Source organism: Canis lupus, chromosome 18 (assembly GCF_003254725.2).
Source record: "Canis lupus dingo isolate Sandy chromosome 18, ASM325472v2, whole genome shotgun sequence".
NCBI lineage: Eukaryota > Metazoa > Chordata > Mammalia > Carnivora > Canidae > Canis > Canis lupus.
The window spans coordinates 43570198-43594596 of NC_064260.1; the positions used below are offsets into that span (position 1 = coordinate 43570198).

Genomic DNA, 24399 nt, shown 5'->3' on the forward strand with positions numbered 1-24399 from the left:
ATGCGTGCTTGCCGTATAGTTGTCACTCAGTAAGTGCTAGCTATTATTACTGCTCCTCTTGGAGGGGTGGGCGAGGGGCTGCTTGAGTCTGGTGGTTCACGTGGACTAGGTACTGAGTGCAGATAAAGAGAAGCCAGGACAACAGGCCATTATTCCAGCTGTTTTCTCTGTCTCCCCTGTAATTTTGAGAATCACAGAAGCTACCCCTCCGCTGGGGAATGGGGAGGGAGGATTGAACTAAAGAGTAAGGGTGTTGGTGAGTGCTGGAGCTGGGAGCCCAAAGGATGGGATGTAGGACTGAGGAGCCACTGTCCTTCCCAAATTGATTGTAGCTAAGGCCAGGTGGATGTGAGGTTGGGGGGGGGTGGGGCGGGGAGCGGTGGTGTAGCTGAGGAGGAGAATGGGAAGTGGTGTGGGCAGGCACTGGGTGAACTATGTCATCTCATGCATTACAGCTGTCATGGTTGCTGGGGTGGGGCCGAGAGGGGAGCAGCCCACCTTGTCGTCTCCTGGGCAAAGGGGATGAATGGTGGTGAGATTCAAGACTCCATTGGAAGTTCCCATCAATCATTGGCAGAAGTGTTGACTTTCTCAGGGACCAGTGGCCTTTGAGGCCTGAGAGGGCAAGGCTCCCCCAGGAGGTCCTGAGACAAGAAAACCACTTTCCATTTGACAGGAAGGGTGTATCAATGGAGGCTCCTGAATACTCTGGAGAGTACATAGTACCATTCCTAAAGGTTCTGAACAAAGAAAAGGAAACTGCCCACATCCTATATTCCATTTCCCTTGGCTTTGCTTTCCCTATCTTCACAAGTTTCCATGTTCCCCTTTAGTGAGTCACTGAATCAGCGGCATTTGCTGGGGGGTGCATCATGGGCAGTGCTGAGCTAGCCAAGAGGAGGTGATGTTGAAAGAAGAGTGAAGAATGCTCCTGAGTCCCCAAATTACCCTTAGTGTGCCCAAGGTTGGGCAACCGGGTGGCCCACAACTGGTGCACAAAGCCACCTGGATGACTTACACAAGTGGAGGGGCTCTGGTCCCTAATGTCTGGGGAGAAAAAAGGGTCTCAGGGGGACCTAGAAGGCCAGAGAGATACAGGAGGCCATGTGAGGGGCTAGACAAAAGAAGACAAAGATGAGGATGGAAGGGACTGAGGCAAAATGGAGACCAGTGGCAATAGGTCCTGAGCCAGGACTGGGAGAGCTAAGTGAGGTAGCCCTGAAAAGAGCTAACTTAGCTGCCTAGTTAGTCTTCACAGTCTTTTCTATCTCTACTTCCACTGAAATGACTCTACTAAGTTTCAAAGAAAATTTAGAGTTCTCAGAGTCTTCCCAGATTCCAGGAAGCATTACATATACAGTTATGCTAACTTATACTCATTTTATAGAAACCCTTCGGAATCTTACTGGGGTGCATAGGCAGCTCCCAATGATCTTATCATGGGGTTCAAATCCGGGCAAATGAGCTAGGCAATGGGGTACTTGTAAGAGCCAAATCTAGGAAAGTCAGCTTCTGGAAGCTGCTTTTTTACCTTTCACCTCCATGGACCAAGGGTCGAAACAAGCAGTGGGAGAAAGGGCAAAATGAGCTGCTTTGGAGCAGCGGTGTTTATCATGCTGGGATGTGACAAGATAGTGGCATCACAGTTGGGGCACTGTCGCAGTGGTCTAGCACCCATTGTGAGAGGGCCAGTTAGCCTGGGCGTGGAGCCGTGGAGGTGATGGCCCTTGGTCAAGCGTGGTCACTGCTGATCTTGGGAGGTTTGCCCGCTGTCAGTGACTAGAAATGCCTCTGATGAACTGAGTTGGGACCCAGGCAGGAGGCTAGGCTGGAAGCAGGGCCGGGGCAAGGAGGACACAACACAGCTACTAATAAATGGCCTGGAAGCCGGCCACTGGTGGTGGGGGAGAGTACTCACCCCTCCCCTCCGAGGGAAACCAGATAGGCAGAAAGGGTCATGAATGGATCAGGGGTAAAGAAGAGGACATAAACAGAGGTGAGACAGGCAAACGAATGTGCTAGAGAATCCCGAGAGGGATGGAATCCAGTCGGGCTGATTCTTCTTTGGGTCATCAAAGGAGGCTTCTCTTGGCTCCTTTTCCTTAGATGATGCTAATGCAACACCAAGGATGTTTAGAATGGGCCCAGGTTTCCAGAAAATGACCTTCATCCTCTATAGTACTACTGTCAGCTAACCCCTCTCAATGTGTGGGAAGTATGTCCATAAAGGAAATGGGGTTTTCTGTGTGGGGATGGGGGGCGAATGCCTTCCCTGGGCAGTGGCCTGGTGTGTTCCCAAATGTGGCAAATGCTCAGGAGGAAGGGGGCTGCTTGGCTGGCTGGGAGCTCAGCATCCCTGATCTCACGTATCTTATAACCAAGGCCTTTCCTCCTGCTACCAGAAGGAGCAGTCAGGTCTGATGGGCACGAGGGGGGTGTGAGGAGCTGAGAAGGAATGTCAAGTAGGCAGAACTTCTGAAGGGAGAAACACAGTCTGTGGGAGAAGGGCAGGCAGACACACAAATCCCCTCCCTTCCCCAGGTTGCGACCTGCCGCTGGCCTGTCCAGGAGACCTGATTTCCTATCCTTCTCAGCCTCTGCCTATCATCCTGTGTCTTACAGTAAAATGAGGAGCAGAGAGGGAGGGCAGGGAGGAAAGAACAGGGGAGACAGGGCTAGAGGGAGCCCGAGCCACGATAATACCATACATAGAGATGGAAAGACAGATACACTGAAACAGTAACAGAGCCTCTGCATCTCTGCGGCTGCTTTTCATCATAGTGATTATGCTCGTTCTCAAGGGATATTTACCTCCTCAATCAAGAATTTAGAGCCCTGTGCTCCGACCATAATACTCCCTGAGCGAAATTTGCAGTGGATGCCTCTACTTGCTAAATATAATGGCTCCTCCACTTAATGAGGAGTTGAAGTGATTCAGAGACAGTGGCTGGTACTAGCTTCCTGGCAATGAAGAGCATTTCTGGGGAACAAATCATGCCAACTGCCCCCTTTCCCCTCCACATGGGCAACTATGGAGAAAGACACAATGGGGGCTAAAATGCAGAGTAAGGAGCGGGAAGGGGTTGCGAGTCCTTATCCCCTAAATCAGCTGAAATAATCTGGTTGGGAGAGGAGGGGAGTGTTGGGGGTGGACAGGTTGGATAAGAGGTGATCAAAAGCAGCTGGGAATGCAAACAGGGTAAGGGCAAAGAGCTGTCTCAGGGTCCTTCCACTCTTTTCTTTGGGTGGTTGTGCTAAAAAAAATCGAGAAATCGAGTCTGTCCAGAGGCCACAGACACGGAGATGGGTACTGGATGCTTTTAGCAGCCAGGAAAATTGTTTTCCTGTTTGAAGACGGGAGGAATACCATGTAATGTGGTTTAAGTCTCAAAGGAAATAAAAACTCCCCATCCTCGGGGTTCACTTTCTTACTATTGTCCTTCTCTGTCCAGCTCTCCTTTCCTCCTTCAAAGCCCCTCTTCTGAGAAGTGCAGGCCAGGCAGGAGAAGGGGGTGCGGGACTCCCTATGATGCCAATTTGGCTGCCGTGTTATTGTTGCCACGGGAGTGAGTAGAGCTCTTTCTTTCACCATAGCAGCCTATGAAAGGACTGGGCTTTTTCAAAGGAACTTTATCAGGGAAATATAAAGTAAAACAACCAGTTCAACTAAGAAAATGTGAAAGATGGAAGCCAAGAGATCTTTTTGACTGGTTTGTAACCCGCCGTGATCCTACACTTTGCTATTAGCTGTTTGGCTCTATTGGATTCCAAACCTGTTCTCAGTTTGGTTTTTGTGGGAAATGGATTCTTTCCAGACTCTGGGGCTTATCTATCTCCCCCACTGTAGCGTCTTCTTTGCCCTTCTTGGGTGGGGCCAGCCTTTCCCATTCTGCCCCGGAAAGCTCATCTTTTTAGTTTTTTTACTTCCAGTCTCCTTCATCCTCTAGATGGCTTCTCTGCTTTTCAGGGTCTCGTGCTTTAGCTTAGACTTCTTTTTGTCAGCTAGTTGGGGTGCAGAGCCCTGTGATTCTTCCATTCTAACCTGTGGAGGGGCTGTTTTGGGGGTGGGGAGGAGAGTTCGACTTGTCACTGTGGTGGGCAGAGAGCTCAGATGTCCGGTCATTAGCAAAGAAAAGGCAAATGCTGTCCAAAGTTCACATGTCCATCTTTTGTTCCCTTTTTGAAGACTGCTAGGCCCCCTCGCCCCCCAACACGCATTCCCAGCCTCTCAGTCTCCACAGTTTTCCAAAATTAATACTGAAAATACAAGTACAGTTGAAGGAATTTTTTCTCAAAGGAAAAGAATGGTCATTTCTTCCCAAGGAAGATGGGTTTGGAGTCTAATAACACAAACTAAATCTCAAAGAAAACATGAACATACTCCATATTTAATCTAAAAGCATACAGTATTTGTTAATAGTATATACAAATGAAAGAACAGCTAAAATGGTAGGCAAGCAGCGGGGGGAAGAGAAGAGTGTGGGCAGGGCAGGGGCTGCCTTCAGCAAGAACTGAAGTCTAGTGGTCTGTTCAGGAGTCTTCCTGGATGTTGGAAGGCTTATGGGCGTGTGGCCAGCGCCTCAGGGCATCATCCTTCCAGGGCAGTGAGTGCAGAATGTGGGTAGCAGAGCACAAGTTCTGAGTGTCTCCAAGGTAACTAAGATACTCTGACTGAGGTGACTCATGAGGATCAGTTGGCTGGAGGAGTCTTCAGCAAAAGGGTCTCAGTTGGTGTGAGCAAATGGGCTTCCAAGGAACCTTCTGGCCGGGGAGAGGAGAAAGCTCTCCAGAGAACGGCATATCTCTTGAAGTAGCTTGAGTGTGTCCTGGGCCCCAGTGACAGGCCACGGGTCCCCCAGTTACAGCACTGTGGGACAGAAACTTCTAGGCCAAGACAGTTTCTTGTCAAGTCACTATACCATGACAGTCATGATTGCAGTTTGGGGTAATTTACTGAAGAACTCTATCACATTTCTAGATACAAGGTACCTTTTTAGGGAGGACGAGCAAGCAAGAGGGACTAGCGTCTTTGTTCCCTTGACATGCTTGAGGAAGTGGGTGCTTTCTGCTTCTCATCTTCTCGATTTCTCTAGACTCCAGAGTTTCCAGTTCCTCCCTTCCATACCCTGGCTTCTCCATTATTGGGCGAGGTGAGGTCAAGTGGCCAGCAAGGGAATTGGTGAGGAAAGGGACAGCTTCACTGACGGATGATAGAAGAAGGTTTCTAGTCTAGAATTGTAAATGGAACCAATGATAATGTCAACAGACTAGATAACAGTAAGGCAGCAGGAAGGGCAGGATCATGGTGCCTTCAGCAGGCTGGAGTCGAACGTGCCTGTGGCTGGTTGGCTGCCGCAATGGGCCTGATAGGCTCCTAGAGTTTGTTAAGAGAGTGTTGGAAGGGCCCACCGGAGAAGGCCTCTGGCCAGGGTGGAGGCGGCTCTTGAGTGCTGTGACTGGTCTCCGTTTGGATAACAGGGAAGTGGATGAGGTGGAGCAACGCAATGGTAGGAAATGCTAGGGATCATCTCTTTGCTGCACCTCCCATGGGCCACACCATGCATGGACTCCAGAGGTTCAGGGATTTGGTAAAGCTCTTCTGAATCCCTACTGCCATCCGCAATCCCAGCTACTATTGCCTACTGCAATCCCGGCTCTCATGAGGGGGGAAAATGCCAGATGGGAGATAAAGAGTAGGGAAAGAAAAACAGTGAGACCAGAGGAGAGAGACAGAAGCACAGCATGAAGTTAACATAGGTAAAGAGAGAGGCAGACAGTCTAGAAAAAAGTACCCACCACATTTTTGTGTTCCACCAACAATAGTTCAGCTAATTGGCAGAGCACAGGTTAGAGCCTTCCCAGAGTGTCACGGGTTTCAGGAAGAACTGTTTATTTACACTGTGCATCTCGGGTAAATCTTTCCAGCTCAGAGGCCTTCACTTTCACAGAAACAGACCTGAACTTGGTCAGGATTCATTACTCGTGATTTCCAGTCTGTTGGGGGGACGTGGAAGGGGCAATGGGGCATGTAGTGGATGGAGGTAGAGCTCTCCCACCAGCTGCCTCCTTTGTCTCTCTTCCTCGGGTCTAATGTAACAAAGACAGTGCTTTTTGTGGATAGCCCAGAAGAGAAGGATGTGAAGGGCAAAGCGCTTGAGTGTGTGTGGGGAGGGCTGGCTTAGGAGTTGAGTGAGGAGAGAGGAAGTAAGGGAATCATAGTACCCTTCTGAGTCAGCCCTAGTCAGACTATGGGTGTAGGGGAGGACGTTGGTTCAGAGCGGGGAGGACAAGGGTTGGGAGATGAGCAGAGGGAGGGGGAGCGCTAGATTCCTCCCATGCCACTTAGAACTCATTCTTGATTTGAGTTTTCTCCACTGTGCCTTAATCCCAATGGGAACGTCGGGCTGCAGTGTCTGGGGACATGGTGGACACAATCACAAGGGAGTTGCCCATGACAGGTGCTCAGGTATAGTGTGCCTGGTCCCTTTTCTTAGTTCTAAGAGATACTCACTCCTTCCTGGTCTCTTTGCTATCCCAGCTCTGCTTTTCTCTCTTTAGCCCTCTCTTTAGATCAGTGTGGTGTTGGAAGAATGGTAGGTTTAATTTAGCAAAACAAATGCAGATGACAGCAAAGGGCAGAGGTGGCTTTTATTGGGAGAGGAGAGCTTTGGGGTATGAAGCTTCTAATTTGACCTGAGTTTGTATCTCCTGACTACATTGGTGAAAAAATATGCCAGAGAGGGCTGGAGGAAGAATGGCAAATACTGACCTTGGGCAGGTCAGAATCTCGGGTGAACGTACTAGGAAATGGTAGGTCCTTGGCTTAGTTAAGTGAGGTCATGGGTGAGGACATTATGAAGATTGCGTGACATGAGTGGGCCTGGGTCCCTCCTCCAGAGATGCTACGTGGGAAGTTTCTAATGAATGGGAAAAGTCTCTTCTGAAAGGTGTAGATTCAGAACCAGGGTCTCCACCTGAAGCATGACACGGTCAGGGTGGCTCCTCCTGCTTTCTCAAGCTTGCTCTTACAGCTGAGTGGCGGCAGAGGCCTGTGTGTTTTGGAGCTTTTCTATCTTGAAGGGGAAGAAATCAGGTGAGCTGAAGGAGGGACACAGAGAAAACCAGATGATGACTGAAAAGCAGAAACCCAGAAAAGACTATATCTACTGAACTGTCAAGTCCTCCAAGTTACCCCTCCTATACCAGCTGCCAATCAAAAGGATTCTGCTGATCCAAAGTTATATTTACCATGTCTTCAGAGCTTTTAAAAGGTGGGAAGGGGGAAAAACAACTAGAACCATATAAATCCCCTTCTGCTAAACTTTCTAAGCTTGCAGAAGGCACCATCTTGGTGAAAATCTATTCCTCATCCTGTCAATTACCCATGGGGACTCAGCTTTATGCACAGGGAGAGAGGTGGAGAATGGAGAGAATTTGAGTCAGAGCCAAGCAGAAGACTGCTTCTTCCCTTGCCTGCCTCCCTGAGAGCAGAGAGCAGACTCTTTTTATCTCTGTATCCTGAATGTCCAGCATATTGCAAGAGCTCAATAAATAGGTATTTATTGAATTGAAATAAATCGTTTGTTGAATTACCATGTGGGTAAATACACAAAGTTAGGTCCTACTGCGGAACAAGGACCACAGAGGTAGAGGGTAGAGTATAAGATGGTCTGAATTTGTGGAGATTTAAAGGAGAGAAGCAGAATATATCCCAAATTACCACTATGTAGAATAGGGATAGGATAGGTATTGAAAAGGGAAAGGGAAAGGAGGCAGAAGAAAGAAGAAAAGTGAAGGGTATAGCCGAGGTAGCCTAGTGCAAGGGCTGTGTTGCTTTGGAACCCATGTGTACTTCTTCCTCAGAAAGTCCTTAAGTCTTGAGTCTTTAAGTTGTAGTTCTGGCAAGTAGGATTCCTGACCCCTCGCTAGAGAATACAGCATAGTTAGAGACTACCGTTCCATTGCACTTGGAAGGGAGAGGGAGAGGACTTCCCAGGGTTGGGGGAGAATTGAGGTGGGTGTAGTGGTGGGCCTGGGAAGAGTGTTAAAGTTAGGGGCGCAACAGAGGAGAGTTAGAACCTAAATGAAGGAAAACTAGCACTCCTGGCAGCAGATGAGATTCGCCATCTGTAAAATCTCTTCTGATTGACCTCTTTGCTCTGAGCTGATTTGTTACATGTTGTAAGTGTCATGAAGAGGCCTCTTGAGTTCAGCAGGGACCCAACAGCCTCCAAGTTACTCCACAGCAATCTGTCATCTGGGATGTGCCGCGGATTGGTGGGAGGAGGTTGAACTCAGGCAGAAGAAGGTTGAACTCAGTTCAGAAGGTTTCCTGAACTTGGCCAGGAAACCCTGCATCTGACCCATGAAGGAGGGGACTGGGAGTCTGGAATGCAGGTCCCGGTTCTTGGAAACGTAGGTGTTGGAAAGTACCTCAAAGGCTTTCACTCTTGGTGGTTCCTGGGCTTGGATTCACAAATAGCAAAATTTCCCCTCTATAATTTGGGGGACTAACAATTTCTTAGGTCAGAATATTAAAAATCTAAACATGATCTATTATAAGTCATTTTGCAAAAGGCTTTTTAAAAAGGCTCTTTTAACTCCACAAAAATGGAAAAGAATATAATCTCAGAACAAACCCTGTTCCTCAGATGCATTTCTAGGGGCAGACTGGCCACCACTGGTGCTGAGGAGTCTTGAGCCATTTAACTTCTCCACTGTGTTGCTCTTCTTTCTGACAGGGTGGGCCAACTTGAACGGCTTTGTACCTGGGACAAAATGGGCTCCTGGAGGCTGGGCAGCTGCTAGAGACGCCAGCCACAGCCACTGTTGCTCTAATCACTGTGGACTACTTAGTCCCAACTTCCTGAGTATGTCGGGGAGTTTTATGCCTCCGGCTGTGTTTCAAGCTCTTTTGTCAGCAGGGAATGCAGTACCTTCCTCTCCTTCACATTTTCCAAGTGGCAAAATTTGACTCCTCCTTCAAAACTAGCTCAAGAGCCATATCCTCTGAAGTCTGTCCTGAGAGCCTTCTCTACTGCCACATCAGGAAGGAATTTTTGATGACTTCTATTTCGGTAGTACTGTGTATTCTAATTTTTCATTCATATGCCTCTATTCATGGCATGAACAGTGTGCTAAGATGATGATTTCCTTGCTAGATTGGGTTTTTTTTTGGGGGGTGGGGCTAGGACTGTTTATTTTTTGTATAGTGGGTGACTTGAAGTCCAATTCATCAGGAGCTAACGATAGGAAGTTTCGTTAGTCGCCCTAAAATTGATGGCCAGGCCTGGTATCAAGTCTCTTGGCAGTGGATAACAGGCATTCATGCAGGCCGGCAGCTGTTTGATTTGATACCTTGGAGGTTTGGACAGCCTTACCCTTGAGAGTGGTCTTGGAAACCTACTTATAGACACTGAGGTTCACAGATAAGATTCCAGCTTAAGAAATATAGTGGACAGAATGAAAACCAAGATACCAGCTTGCTCTTGAGGACCACCAAGAAAAAGTGGCTTTAGCTATTGACACTAGTGTTTGTGGAAATGACCTGTTTATCAGAAAGAGTGTCAAAGGCCCAGATGCAAGAACCCAGGTTCCCAGGGCAGAGCAGGACCACCAGCAATTTGACTTAGTTACACCACTGGGTGGTTCTTAATAGACTTGTTACAAAGCTGGTCCCTTGGTCTCTGAATTGAGATGGGGGACTGGTGTGCTTCTTGGCAGGTGTTAACAGTCATTCAACCTGTATTTCAAAGTCTTGTGATGGAGAACTCTCAGCTTCACAGGGTAGTTTATTTTGTTGCATGACAATTGCAATTATTTTAACAGTTATTTGTACTGAACTGAAATCTGCTTTGCTTAGAACGAGGACCCACTGGTTTTGGTTCAGTGGTTCAGTACCCTGTGAAAGTCCAAAATCTCATGTTCACATAAATAGATGAAGAAAGCAAGCAAATGTCCCCACTGTTTATTATAAACCTTATTGGCTACTTTATTCTCTCCCCTCCCCCAGCCTCCCTACAGTTCTTCCTAGAATATATTTTTAAGTCCTGCTCATCCTTCTCTGGATTTGCTCTTGGTCATCAATGTCCCTCATAAGTGTGGGGCAGGGGCAGCCCAGGTGGCTCAGCGGTTTAGCGCTGCCTTTGGCCCAGGGTGTGATCCTGGAGACCCAGGATTGAGTCCCATATTGGGCCCCCTGCATGGAATGGAGCCTGTTTCTCCCTCTGCCTGTATCTCTGCCTCTCTCTCTCTCTCTCTCTCTGTGTCTCTCATGAATGAATAAATCTTTATATATATATATATATATAAAGACAACCAACTGCACAAATTCCACCCCACCCCACTACTATTATTAATGTTCAGTAGTGACCACCTGAATCTAAGCCCAGGGAGCCTCAAGGATTCCTTCTTTGGTACTACCATTTGTCTTCAGAGTTGTTCATGTCATTATTGACAGGATTTACCCTGCACACTCGTGTTGAGGGATAATAGGGAAATATCAGGTGCGATCCCCTTCTTTCTCTACCATCAACATCCAGAGTGTTTTGCTGGGGACACTAAATGCCATTGGGCAGCTGACAGTCTTGTAAGTCTTACTTGCAAGACTAAAGCCTCTTAAAAGTTGAATAGAATACAAGTTCAATAACTCTTAGGTTGTGTCACAGCCTATGTTTAAAGATTTGCTGATTTTCACAGAAAACAGAAGGATTCCAACTATTGTCTTGTAGCTTTAACTTTCTTTTTCAATTGGTCTGTGTTCTGGTTTTTTTTCTGGTGTTTCCATAGTTGGATCAGAAGCTGTACTGCCAAGAAATGAAATTTAAATTTCCCATTCTCTGGGCGTCACGACACCCTGAGTCCACTAGAGTTCCTTGCCATGTCTTGTCTATCACTATGATCCCAGTGCCTGGCCCAGGACTTTCAGCACTGATGGTGTGGAGGGCTGGATGGTCATTAAACATGAGTTGGCACCTCCTCCTTTTTGCCTTCGTTGGCACTACCCTCTTCTGTTTTCTTTCTGGCCCACTAGCCACTTCTCAGTGACCACTATGGGCTGAGGCTAGGTCCTGGGTTATTTTTTTTTTTTCCTTTCTATACTCTTCTAACCTCAACCAGACTTATGATTTTAGATTATATGTCAATGACTCCCCAAGTTTATATCTCATAAAGTCCAGACTGAATTTTAGACTGCTTGAGTATCTAGCAGGAATTTCATATATGTCATTGCTAGAACAAAACCCTTGATTTTCCTTTCGAATTCCACCCTTGAAATGTTCCTACTGGATGTCCTCTGTAGTAATAATGGGACCTATGTTTCTTCAGAGCCCTAAAACTGGGCTTGATTTGTCTACTTTCTTTACACTTCCACACCCAAGTCATTATCAAGGAAGTTCATGCTTCTTCCCAAATACATTCCCAGATTGTCTGCTTCTTCATCAGCTCCACTATTACTACCCTCAGGCAAGGCCACCATCATGGCCAGCCTAGATGATTGATCAGAATAGCCTCCTCGCTGCTTTTGCTCTTGCTTCTATATTTACACTATACATAACAGCTGAGTGATCGTTTGCAAATGTAAATCCAATTCTGCCTTGCTTAAAACCCTTCTCTGGTTGTCCTTTGAGCCTGGAATAAAATCCAACCTCTTTGCCATTGCCTACAAGATGCAGAGTTGACTCATCCCAGCTTACCTCTTTGGCGTCACCCATCTGTCTGCACACTCTGCTCCATGCATTCTAGTCTCTAAATACTCCAAATGTATTGTTCTCAGAATCTTGCCTAGCTGTTGCTTCTGTCTGGAACATTCTTTCCTCTGATCTTTGACCTGAGTTTTCTCAACATTAAGGTTAGTTTCAAATGTTTGCATTTTCAGAGAAACTTTCCCTGTGTCCTCTACTTAATACTGCCTCTGCTGTAGGAGTCAGGCCTTCCACCTTGTTTTCATAGCACACATCACTATCTGAAATTATTTATTTCCTTGATTACTGTCCACCTTCCCACTGATGAACAGGCTCCATGAAAGCAGGAACATGGTCTTTCAAATATTCCATTGTATCTCCGCATCTGGCACCTAGTAAGTGCTCAGTCAATAGCTGGATGAATTCACTGAATGTGGAGCGTTGGATGACTGACCATTGAATGCTTTGGCAATGCCTATGCAAACAATGCCTTTGTAGAGGTCCCCTTATCTTCTTTCACAACTCAAGGTCATGAGACATCGACATTTTCTCAGTAACAAAGTCTCCATCAAGGAGACCACCATCTCTACTTTTCGGGGTATGGGGGGAGAATTAATTCATACTCATTTAAATGATAAGGATGAACTGACCCTCACTCATGAGCTGAACATGCTAAGTTGTTAATAGCCTCCCTGGGGTTTTACTTCTTACTCCGATGCCTTTAATTATTTTTACATGTTAACCATATCATAACAGTCTAAGGATACAGAAAAGCTAAAAATTAGGCATCCTTAGTTTTGTTGTGCCTGGGTCTGGTTTGATAGGGGTGAAAAATGTGTGGAAAGATATTCAGATCAATGTCATCAGTGTTGCTGTAAAGATCATAGGGCTTAAAATGTGCTAATAGCATAATGAATGATACTGACTGGGATTTATTAGGCAGTTTATGTCACTGTGGCTCTTGGGGGTGGTTCCCGACTTCATTCAAACTGCCTCACTTCAGCTCAAAGTTCTTTGAGAACCTAAATTTTTCCCATCGGCTATGGAGTCTTCCTCACTCATGCATGTCACTTCATTCACGTGTGTCCTTATCTGTATCCTTACCTTTCCAGGCGGGCCTCTGTACCCAGACCTGCCTGCATTTGCACGGATGGGAAAGAACTTAAATATCTACGGAAAACTTTGTTTAAACTGTGTTTTGTATGTTCTATAAGAAGAAAAAAGATTTATTAAGTACGCTTTATACCTTAGCAATGTTTTCACATGATGTTATCTCACATAAGAGCTCTAGGACCGTTAATAAAATAATTCTAAAAAACTCTTGCTCTCCCCAATGTTGTGTTCCCTGATAGGATTCCTGGTAGTAACAGGCTATCAGAGAAGTAGACTGGCATTGCAGATAACGTTGCTTCTGGTTGCATAGCAGATTAAAAGGGGCTGGTTATTCTAATCAGCGAAAAGTCTTTTTTTAAAAAAAATATTAGAGAGGGAGGGAGGGAGAGAAACATGAGCAGAAGGGAGGGGCAGAGGGAGAGGGAGAAGCAGACTCCCCACTGAGTAGGGAGCCTGATGCAGGGCTTGATCCCAGGACCCTGAGATCATGACCTGAACTGAAGGCAGATGCTAAACCAAGCTGCCAAGGCACCCTGAAAAAAGCATCTTATCAGAAATCTGCTGCTAGTCATGGGGATGGGAGTATGAGATCCTAGAAGATTAGCCCTGACACAGGTTGAGGGTGATGAATCATTTTAGGAAATCCTGATCTGGAGACATCATTTATGAAACATACTTACTGAGAGCCTCTCTGAAGAAGACTCTCTGCCAGTGGCTGGAGATGTCTGTGAATAAAACACAATGGTCCTTGTCCTCATGAGGTTTACTCTCAGAGAAGAATCCTTCTTAGGGGGATGCTCAACGCTGAATATGGGAAATCTGTAAAAGATACAAGGCTGCCTTGTTAAGACTGAGCCTAGAGGGACACTGGGGTGGCTCACTCAGTTAAGCATCTGCCTTCGGCTCAGGGCATGAGCCCAGGGGTCCTGGGATAGAGCCCTGCATTGGGCTATCTGCTCAGTGGGGAGCCTGCCTCTCCTCCCTCTGCCGCTCCCCTTGCTTGTGCTCTCTCGCTCTCTGTCAGATTAAAAAAAAAATCTTAAAAAAAAAAAAAAAAAAAAGACTGAACCTGGAGAGCACATCTGACGTTCTTCCAGGATAGACTTAGGTCTTGCCCTTAAAGAGTTTGCAGTCTGGGAGAAAGGACAGACAATGTCCATACTGTAGGGCAAAAGTGCTAATAGGCTCTGCTAATGCCACAGTAATTCAGGGAAAACAGTTTCTTCAGATTTGGGATTGAGGCAGTGGGAAGATCCAAGAAGACATTTTGGACAAGGTGGCATTTAGTTAAGCTTGGTCCTGTGCAAGGGACAATGTTTGGGGGTGTGGAGATTGTGGAGGGGGGTGGCCCTGCCTGGCATAGGCAAAGACTAGTAAGTGAGGAGAAGGATTGTCTCTAAACAGCTAAATGGAGACAGCCTGGTAGGTGAACTTTCATGGTTGGAGGGTCATATCCAGACTGCTCCCATGCTTGTTACTGTCTCCTGCTCTTCAAGGGGAAAGAATTCAGGGGTTCTGAAAATCTGAAGGTTTAAGGGCACATTAAAACTTCCCCTCTGCCTGACTTGAACGGCCTCTGCAGGGGGTACTAAATGGTTGAAGTCAGAGAAGGGTTGTGGGGAATAGCTGCCACTGAGAGAGAAGGAGCCTGGAGGAGGGTGCGGTGGGTGGCTTTTTTGAAGGTCAAGGTCAAGACAATGGCACCAGCTTATGTCTCCACAAACAAAAATTCAGGGTGGAGCTGATGAAAAATTTAGGGTTCTTGAGAAACGTACTGAATTTTGTAACCTAGGCATTTAAACACGTAAAACATGTGTTTATATAGTTTTTAAAAAAAGGGTTATGGGCAGCCCTGGTGGCTCAGCGGTTTAGTGCCACCTTCAGCCCAGGGCCTGACCCTGGAGACCCAGGATTGAGTCCCACTCGGGCTCACTGCATGGAGCCTGCTTCTCCCTCTGCATGTGTCTCTGCCTCTCTCTCTCTCTCTCTCAGGAATAAATAAATAAATAAAAGTAAATAAAAATAAAAACAAAAAAGGGTTATGTGATATCTACTCTTGCATTTAAGTATTTTGATAACATGTTTTTGTTTTTTTTGTTTAAACAAGAAGTGGGAAACCCATGGATAAGAGCAAAGGGCTAAAGAAGAGAGAACCAGTATCAAACAGAAGGGGAAAAGTCTCCATGCTGGGTCACATAGCTGTGCAATTCTTCTTTACCAAGTGTTGGAGTATTGGAATAGCAAAATTGGGGTTGTTGCCTTGTTTAAAAGCTAATGGAGAAAAAAAAGGTTAATGGAGCAAGTAATGCAATGGCTCAAATCTCCTGATCCTCATCCGTGAAATGGTGAGATGGTGACAAAAGTTCTGGCCCTGACAAGGACAGTGTGAAGTTAAGATGAAATAATATCTGTAAAGCACCTAGTACAGCACCCAGCATAAAGCAAGTGCTTAAGAAATGTTATTGCCCTTCTTTTCTGGTCTGCCTTTATGCATGCAATCAGGAACAGCTACCTTTCAGTTTTGACTCCCACTGGATTTTTTCCTTTTACTGTCCCTCTTTCCTCTGGGCTTCCCCATCTGCTAAAAGTGTTGTCAATCTATTCCAGGCTGTTCCCCCTTCTCATCCTTCCTCCCTTCCTCTCCTCGTCAAGTTCTGCCTTGAGATCCCTGAGGCTATGACTGCTACTCCCCAACTGTCCCACTGAGGTGAACGCCCCGAATCATGGTGACCATCTTTTAGGATTACTGGAGTCAACAATTTTCATTCCTGAGAATTGGAATGAGAATTTCCAGGAATCCAATTTCATTGGAACCTGGAAATCCCAGATTGTGACGCTTCTAGTTTTGGAAATGGCCGAGCCTGAGTTTCTTGAGCATTTCATCCTGGGCTGGAAAGGAGTGTTCAGAGGGCTTACAGAACTTGCCTGTAGGGACATAGCCAGGCAGAAAGCATTGGCTTTTTGGGCCTGAGCATTAGCTTTCCTGCTATCCTTCCTCTCTCCACCTGTTTTTCTGACCTGCCATCCCCACAGCAACAAGGGAGACCTTTCTTTCCTAGTTAGAGCCTCATTAGCATTCAACTGGACACATAAATATTCTTGCTCAATTTCATGCTTAGTGAGCTTGTTGAGGGCCCACTGGCTGCCTATTGTAAGGTGGATTGTGGATTTCTCATTAATAGCCATTCAGTGCTGCCTCCTCCCTCACCTTTAGGGATGAGGCAGCAGCAAAGGGGGAATTATTATTAACTACCATTTCTGCCAAGCACTTTACATACGTTATCTAACATAATCCTTACAAATTTGCCATAACTCTATAAATTAGGTATCTTGTCCCCATTTTCTATACAAGAAAATAGAGGCTCTACAAAGTCAAAAAGCTAAGGAAGTGGCATAAGACCTTAAGTATTTGTCTTCAGAGCTCATGCATTTTCAAGGCCTACCGCTTATTCTTCTGGTAGTACTGATGGGTGGGCTGGCCCTATTTGCATATAACCTCACCAGTGTCGAAGCATGCAATTTGGAATATCACTTCCCCCTACACTGGCACCTCTGCCCTCAGGCACAGTCAGTAGCCTATACATTTTCAGAATGAATACTACCTGGCAAGATTGGAGGGGCACCACATGGTCTTGCCTGGGGTCAAATATGACCTCTATTGATTTATATATCCTGCCGCTTTCCTCCTCTCCATCTTCCTCTCCCAACATGCAAAGCATTTTTGTGTCTAAGATCTCACTGGATCCTCAAAATAACCCTGTAAGGTAGGCCGGGCTGAGATTATTATTTTGAGTGTATGTATGAGGAATTTAAGGCTCAGTCGACCTAAATGGCTGCCCCATTTTACATAGCAGCATTTTGGAGATAGTGCCTCTTTCTGGTTGCCAAGCCAAGTCATTCATTCTCTAAGGGGGCTGACTTGCTTGGGGCTTTCGACTGGGGGACAGTTTTCTATGGGAAAAGTTATTGTGTAATTAACTGGCTCAGCAGGTCCTGGGGAAAGGGCTCCTGAGGATTTGGGGGGACTTCTAGACCAGTGAAACCTCTGGGCTTCCCTCTCTTGGTCACTCCATCTATAGATTTCTTTTGTGTGTGTGTGTGTGTGTGTGTGTTTGTGTGTGTGTGTGTGTGAGAGAGAGAGAGTCTGTGCATATGTGATTTCCTTTTGTCTTGTGCCACTGGGTGATGGTCTTCCTCTCCATTGCTAGGGTAACGAATAGGGTTAATTCATAATAGAAAACTGTAGATGGGAGAACAAACCAGGATCTCTTGTAGGAATACTGGTGTGAAAGGAGATCAGTGTCCTGCCAGGGTTCGTTGTGTAGCTCAGCTTGGGCTTGGAACAGAGGCTGCTGTGGGAGCAGATGGAGTCATTGTTTTCTTTGTAGTTGGAGGTGCAGCTGGGAGTGGCAGGTGGGGAGGTGGTTCTCAGGGACAGCTCCAGATTGGTCTGGTTGAAGGAACAGAGCCGATCTGAGAAAACAGACTTTTAAGAGTCTGCAGGGGAAGGTGCGGGGAGGATGGACTTGGGTCCAAAATTGGGCAGAACTCAAAGGCTGGGCAGAGGCATTCAGAATGAAGAGCTCTAACATAAAACTAAGCACACAGAAAGGCTAGGACAATGTTTTGGCATGAGGGAGTAACTCAAGAAATGCTAATTTCCTTTTTTCCTTTTTGGTGGAGCAGTACCATACAGTGAATTCAAAATCGACTATACTTCTCATCCAGAATAGAGTTTGCACCATCGCTGTGCCTTAACGTCCCAACTAAGGTAGACATTCAGACAAAGGCATCTGGTGTCTGACCTTAGAGTCACTCCAATTGGGGCTGGAGCCCTTTGTGCTGCTATGTGACACTGGCCAAAGTCATTTCACTTCTCTGAGCCTGCTTCTTCATTTGAAAAATGGGGATCATACTTTCCTTGCAGGGTTAGAGCTACATTAGCTGTGAAATAAGGTCTTGGATGCTTAGTAATGGAGTGATAAAGCAGTTAAGCTGCACTCAAATGGACTGGCCTAAATTGCTGTTGAGACTGGAGGAAGACTGGTTTTTGAGCAGCTACAACCCTGACTCCAGGGCCTTATGTTGAAGGCTGCGTCTCAGCCTGGATATCCTGGGGTAGGGTCAAGAATCCTTAAAATCAAAGTCTAGCATCAGTTCTTAAAGGATGCTAGACTTCCACCGTGGGGAATATTTCCGAGTCCATAGTCCTGAATCCCTAGAACATGATGACCCTCCAAGCCGGGAGGAGGCTGTTCAGACCCGGAGAGTTTTGGCTGCCAAGACATCAGAATCTCCCACACTAGCTACTTTGGAGGAGACCTCCTAGATGTTATGTCTGCAGGCTTCTGGGGCATCTGCCCCATCAACTGTAGTCCTTAGGCTGTCTTGCTACCCTCCATGCTTCTCAGACACTTCATCCTCAAGATACTTCTTCACCCAAGTCCAGGTGCCTGAGACCAGCCTGCTGGATTATGCTTCTTTAATCTGTCATGATTGGGATTAGGGGGTTCGAGAAACTTCGTTCTCCCTTGGAAGGTGATTATTATGGTGGCCCTTGGGGAAGCAACTCTCCTATTTGTACTTTTCTGAGACAAAGCAACAGCGGATGAGGACTCTGGATATTTGGGGGCTTTGTAGTTTGTTTTGTGGGGGTTTTCTACTGGTCCTTTTTTCCAGATTCTTCCCCAAATCTTTTCCTCCCCAGGAATGATCCCGGCATCCTCCCTGTAACCAGGGTCAGGGATCTCTGCTTGGGTTTTCCCCCCTCTGTCTTGTCTGCCTGCAGAAATATTGCGATAGCTTCCTCAATGGCCCACCCTGCCCTAGTCCATCTGCTGCAATCCATTGTCCACACTGCTACTGGAATTTGTTTATCCCAGCAAATATCCATCATCAAATAACCATTGAGTGCACACACAGTCTGCCAGCCCTGGTCTCCTGGAGCTTACAGCCTCCCTCATTTCTGATTCTGCTTTTCTTCTTGCCCTCAAGCTAAATATCTCCAACCATTGCTCCTGTGGTCAGAAGCCTAGTGGGTGCCCTCGAGCCTCCAGGAGCAGGAGTATATATAGCAGGAGGAACCACTGCTCTACCCACTGCCACTTCAGACCTGAGCTTCTCAGCACATCCCACCCTTACTCCCCCCTACAGTTCATGCTCTTGGACTTGTCTTCACCTTTCCTGATCCCCAGACATTTGCTGGGGCTCATCTCCTGGGACTTCCCAGGAATATGTTCATCTCACTGCCCTTCCCCCTTTCCACTATTTGCTCTTTGGCCATTTTCTCTTGTGTCTTAGAGCTGCTTCTGGAATGCCTTTCTCCGGCTTGCTCACCTTGAAAGCAGCTGCCCCTCCTTCCACGCCCAGCTCAAATGCTACCTCCTCTGGAAGCCTTCCTTGCTTGGCTCTCTCAGGCAGAGCTCTGAGCTCCTTCTTAGGGGCTGCCTGCTGCCGTAGCTTCTGTTAACTCCCATCGTTGCTACTGCCTAAGCCTTGTGCTTTCTGCTAGATTATAAGCTCCCTGAGCACAGGAACTGGGGGATCCATGCCTTCCTATTACCTAACTCAGGGCCTAGAAGCTAGGTGTTAACCACACACTTGGAGAGCGAGTTCTTCCTCTCTTCCACCTGGGTCTGGGAAACCAGAAGGAGCAGGAGATGTGGGAGGTAGGGAGGGGGAGCCGAGCAGAAAATGAAAATAAATAGCTAATTCCTCCTAATAATGCCTGATTTCCTGATTTGATATTCTGCATTAATTATAATTACTTGCTAGGAGATAGGGTATTAATCACTGTGTGTGGCACTTCTCCAGAGTCGCAACACAGTGCCGGGCTGTCTGGCAGCTAGTATGCTCAGAAAACCCCAATGAAGATGGAGCAAGGGCTGGTCAGAATTCCTAGGCAGTCCCCTTCGCTTAAGCTAGGTTCTGTGAGCTACCCAGACTGGTGGGGAACGAGCCTCCCTGGGGAGCTGACTTGCATGTATTCTGAATAAGAAGAACAAGGCTGGTTATAAAGCCTCACCAGGAATCCAGAGGACAGGTTCTTGTTCTGACTTCACCACTAACTGATGGTGCGACTTTAGCCCTTCTGTGGGCTTCAGGTTTCCTTTCTCATGAACTCAAGGGCAAGGAGAAGCCCTCTGCCTGGAGACCCCCTTCCCCCATCTGCACCTGTCAAAATACTACCCATTCTTGAAAGTCAATCTCTAGGCCTTGGTCTCCGTGAACCTCTGGTTGTCCTCTCTGATGGATAAGGGTGCTCCTTCTTAACTCATTCCATCAGTAGTTGGTGTCTGCTTCCCTCACCTGGACATGCTACCGCCCCCAGGCCTTTGTGCTCACTGTTTTCTCTATGGGATGCTCTTCTTCCAGATAATCACACAACTGGCTGCTTCACTTCTTCAGATGCCTGTGTCTCAGTGGAATGTGTCAGAGATGCTGAGATGCCTGCTTTGACCATTCTATGTAAAACAGCCATTCTTTCTCTGCACACCATGCTTTATTTATTTTTAATAGCACTTATACCTGCTTGGCGTTTTGTATATTCACCGGTTTGTTTTCTCTCCTCCACAGTTAGAATGGGGGCAGCTACCTTGTTTTGTTCCACGGCATGCTCTATAGGGGGCACTCAATGAAGAGTGGTTGAGGAAATGACTTACTGAATGAGTGAGTGAATTAACTGTCCTCATAACCCCTTTGTCTGTTGGGAACATTTTGTTTTAATTAAAGGGAAGCCAGATCCATGGCCCGAGAAGATCCTGTATTTTATGTGATTTAAGGAGAACCCACTACTTTGAATTGGACATTTGTGCCAGGCCAGGAAGTATTTCAGGGTTTGACTTACATTTTCTCTCTTTTGGCTTTCATAAAACACTTGGAGGTGTCCGTCCCTCCTCTTGATAGATGCAAAACTGATGAGGCTCAGAAAACTGAAGTAATTTGCAAAAGATCACACAGCTAGGAAGAAATGGAGTTGGGATGGGAGCCCAGGTCCATCTGGATCTAAAGCTCTTTCCGTTTTCCATGCTGCTGCCTCCCTGAGGGTGGGGGGAGAGGGAGCTTCCCTTGGGAGCCTCGGGCTGATACGGCCATCGTGCCATCACATGTGACGTGACAAATGGCAAACTCGCTCTGGGAATGGCCCAGTCCTATTTTCCATCTTGCTCATCTTCCTTCTCTTTATCCTCCTCTTCCTGATTTTTACCTTGTCTTCAAGCCTGGAGGGACTTCAAACTCCCTCCTGTTTTTCTAGGATAGGTATTTCAAATTCCCAGCAATCCATTGGAGTCCTGTAGGCCTGTTTTTCTCAGTCATCAATGTTGAACTGCTGGGTTGCCAGTGAGGGATGGTAGGACCTGGGTTTAACTATAGCGACAGCCTGTCTCAGTGATGCCAGGATTGCCCTTCCTTACAGCCACACACAGGCTGGAGAGCCAAGAAAACATGACCAAGTCTTCTCGTTAGGTTCATTGGGCCACTTAAACTGAGGTCCCATCAGTGGCGATGCTCCTCAGGACAAAGCAGAGGAAGGGTGGGGAGGAGCTAGACGTCCTTGTGGGGGTGGAGAGATGGAAGAGGCAGTACTAGGAAGACACTCTTGAGCCCCTGTCCTCTCTAAGACCTGTCTCCTTCCTTGGGATTCCTACTCCTTTACTGGGATTCTAGGTGGTCTGCTGAGCAGGAAGATATAAGAGGCAAGCAGCAGTAACCTTGCCTAAAAGTAGGTTTGGTCATATCACTTGCGATCATCTTGAGTTTGAGGATTTTCTAGGACCCTCAAACATTTGTAGTGCAACTGTCCTTTAGAGAGTCAGCTAAGGAGTTAGCTTAGAGTCTGAGTTAAGCTTTCTTAGTTCTTTGGGAGGGGTGATGGGCTTCAAAGGGGAGTAATGGGAGAGGATAAGAGCTTCAGGTGGGCTCTGATGACTCGGGGTTGAAGACCTGTCTGCAGGGAGGTGGGGGGTGGCTTATGGGTCAAGCTGACAACTTGAGTCTTGTCCTGGGCTCTAGGACAGGTATAACCCTCTGTGGCAATCCTTGTGACTTATCTGTGCAGAGTGGATGGTCCTGTCTGCCCTCCCAGCACACCCTGGACTTTTTAGATCTTGTATACAGAGATTGGTTTGGATCCTGTGGGGGCAGGAGGAGGGCTATGGTTGCTGTCTCTGCCCCAGGGTCTTGGTGGAACAGGACTGGGGGGGGGGCAGGCCAAGGGGGCTGGCCTAGATGTCTACTGGGGTCTCTTCTGGCTGTAACATTTTCGGGGTTTATAGAAAGAGGCTGGAGAGAAGGGCAAAGTCTACACCCTCTGTCTCTTCAGTTCCTGCTTTCCAAAGACAGGCACTGGACGGACACAGTGTGATAAGAAGCCTGGGCCCCGGAGACTTCAAGAAATTGAAAGGGGACATTGGTGGAAGCCAGAATGGGCAGCAGGTGGTGCTGAGAGATAGCAGATCCACTAGACTGGGAATGGCCTGCTGGGAACTGGGAAAAAAAAGAAAAAAAAAGAAACCAGACCCAACAACCTGAGGATAGAGATACAGGCAGAGGAGGAGGAAGAGGGGAGAGGGAGTGGCGAGGTTGGGAGCTTCCTGGACCAGAGGCTGTTTACAGATAGCAAGCTGTCTTAACTGCCTAGCCAGTCTCCCCTTTTGCTGCCTGTGAGGGAGGACCTTGAGATGAGACCACCGGGCTGCAAGATGAGTGTGTGTGTGTGTGTGTGTGTGTGTGTGCATGAGAGAGAGAGAGAGAGAGAGAGAGAGAGAGAGAGAGAGAGAAGAGCCAGGACTTCTTAGAGATGTGCTCTGCACAGCTGGGCACTGGCTCCCGGGGATGGATGGCATTCTGTCCCAGCATGCGGCATGCTGCACTAGTGGGGTCCAATCTCCTGTTGCTCCCTTCAGCTCCCCTCAAGACTTGAGCATAGGCCCTAGCTTCTGTCTCTCACCCCCCACCTATGATCCAGCATGTCCCTGTTCCCAGCTAGGTAGTCCAGTCTCCAGTCCCCCACCCCCTGAGCTGAGCGGGGCCATGAAGGTGTCTGTTCTTCCTCGGCCTGGCACTGTACTTCCTGTTGCCCATTCTTCCCTTCTAACAATGACCCTCTCCTCCCTACTTTTCTCCTTTGCTCCCTTTTTCTATGATTCCTATGTTATAAAAGGAATATATATTCTTATAGGAAGCTTGGAAAAGCGTTCACAGAAAAGTGCATAAGAGAATAAACTCAGAGCCTCACTGTGCAGAGATAACACAGCACTTTGATCTGGCTTCTTTTTCCCCATCTGGTGCTTCACACAGTTAAGCCTGTACCTACTATACATATGGTAGTATGTCAAGTTTTTTTCTTTATAGCATATGTATTTCCCTGTGCCATTAAAGATTCTCCAAATATTATCAATAATAATCTATGCTAAGGAGTTGCCACTAATTGATTTGATCATTCAACTTTTATCAGAGTTACTACACTTTTACCGTTTTTTTTTAATCGTGGTAAATTATGTTGTAATGAACCTCATAGTACACAACTCTCTGTATTTTGGATAATTATTTCCTCCCATTCGTTTCTGCCTGGGAAGTGCTTCTACCTAACTGATGGTAAAGTCTAATCCAGACCCCACATACAAGGCTAGCTCTGGACAAAACTGTAACAAATCTGCACATTCCCTTTTGTGCCTGAAGGACCCAGTGCTTTCTTGGGACTTGTTCTTCCTTTAGCAAGGAGCCAAGGAGACTCCTTTGAGAGGAGGTCTGTAAAAGCTGTAAAAGCACCCATTATTGCCCCCCTCCCACCAAAAAAAACCCCAACAACACCTCAACTCAACAAACTCGAAAGCTATCTGAGTTTTGGTTGAGATAGATTCTCTTAGATTCTGTTCAAGGTGCGTTGGTTAATATTCTCTATTACCCATCTGCCTCAGGCCTGACAGGCACAAAACTCTCCTATCTATTGGAACAGATGAACCAAAGGCCACATTCTTCACTCCCATCCCATGCCACAGTTCGAGGCTATTTCCTTGTTCTCCCGAGGAGCTGCTGATGGAGTAAAGCCCCATACTTATCTCAAGCCGACCTGGTTACAGGTCAATAGGGAGGGGCCTGTTGGGGCGAGACATGTACATTGGGAACTAGAGGCTTGGGATCCAGATCAAAGAACAGGATAAACACAGCCCTGTCCTGTGTTTGCAGAAAGGTCCAGGAGTCCTTGGTTCAGAGAAATACCTGGTCCAGGTTCACCAGGGAAAGAAGCCTTTGCCCTTTGCTATTTCTGTGTTGCTTGACTAGAGCACATCAGTGTGCTTGTTCTTTTGTTGTTTCTCATTTATCAAACATATATTGAGTGACTACTGTGTGTCCAGGCCCAGGGATAAATTATGAGCAGGTTTAGGAAAAGAATAGGACATGGTTTCTCTTGAAGAAGCAGATAATTTGAGGGGAGGGGGGACTAGTAGGCATGCAGATTCTTCAGATAGAACCATGAGATAATCATGGGAGTTTACAGGAGCAGGTGTTCTTTCCAGTTGTGGGGTGGAAGTTCTTTCCATGAGGAAGCATGATTCCACCAGGGTCTGGAAGTAGGAGCAGGGGTTTGAGTTGAAGAGGTATG

The 24399-nt window shown here is 46.9% G+C and overlaps 1 long non-coding RNA gene across 4 annotated transcripts in view; it reads left to right on the forward strand.

The window, feature by feature from the left end:
- Window positions 1-392: 392 nt before the first annotated feature.
- LOC112663275 (uncharacterized) overlaps window positions 393-24399 on the forward strand; it is a 44629-nt gene continuing 20622 nt past the window's right edge. For 2 of the 4 annotated variants that reach the window (XR_007403423.1, XR_007403424.1), the window contains exon 1: window positions 2005-24394. This is a non-coding gene — a long non-coding RNA (uncharacterized LOC112663275). The other 2 variants (XR_007403421.1, XR_007403420.1) reach the window with 2 other exon arrangements.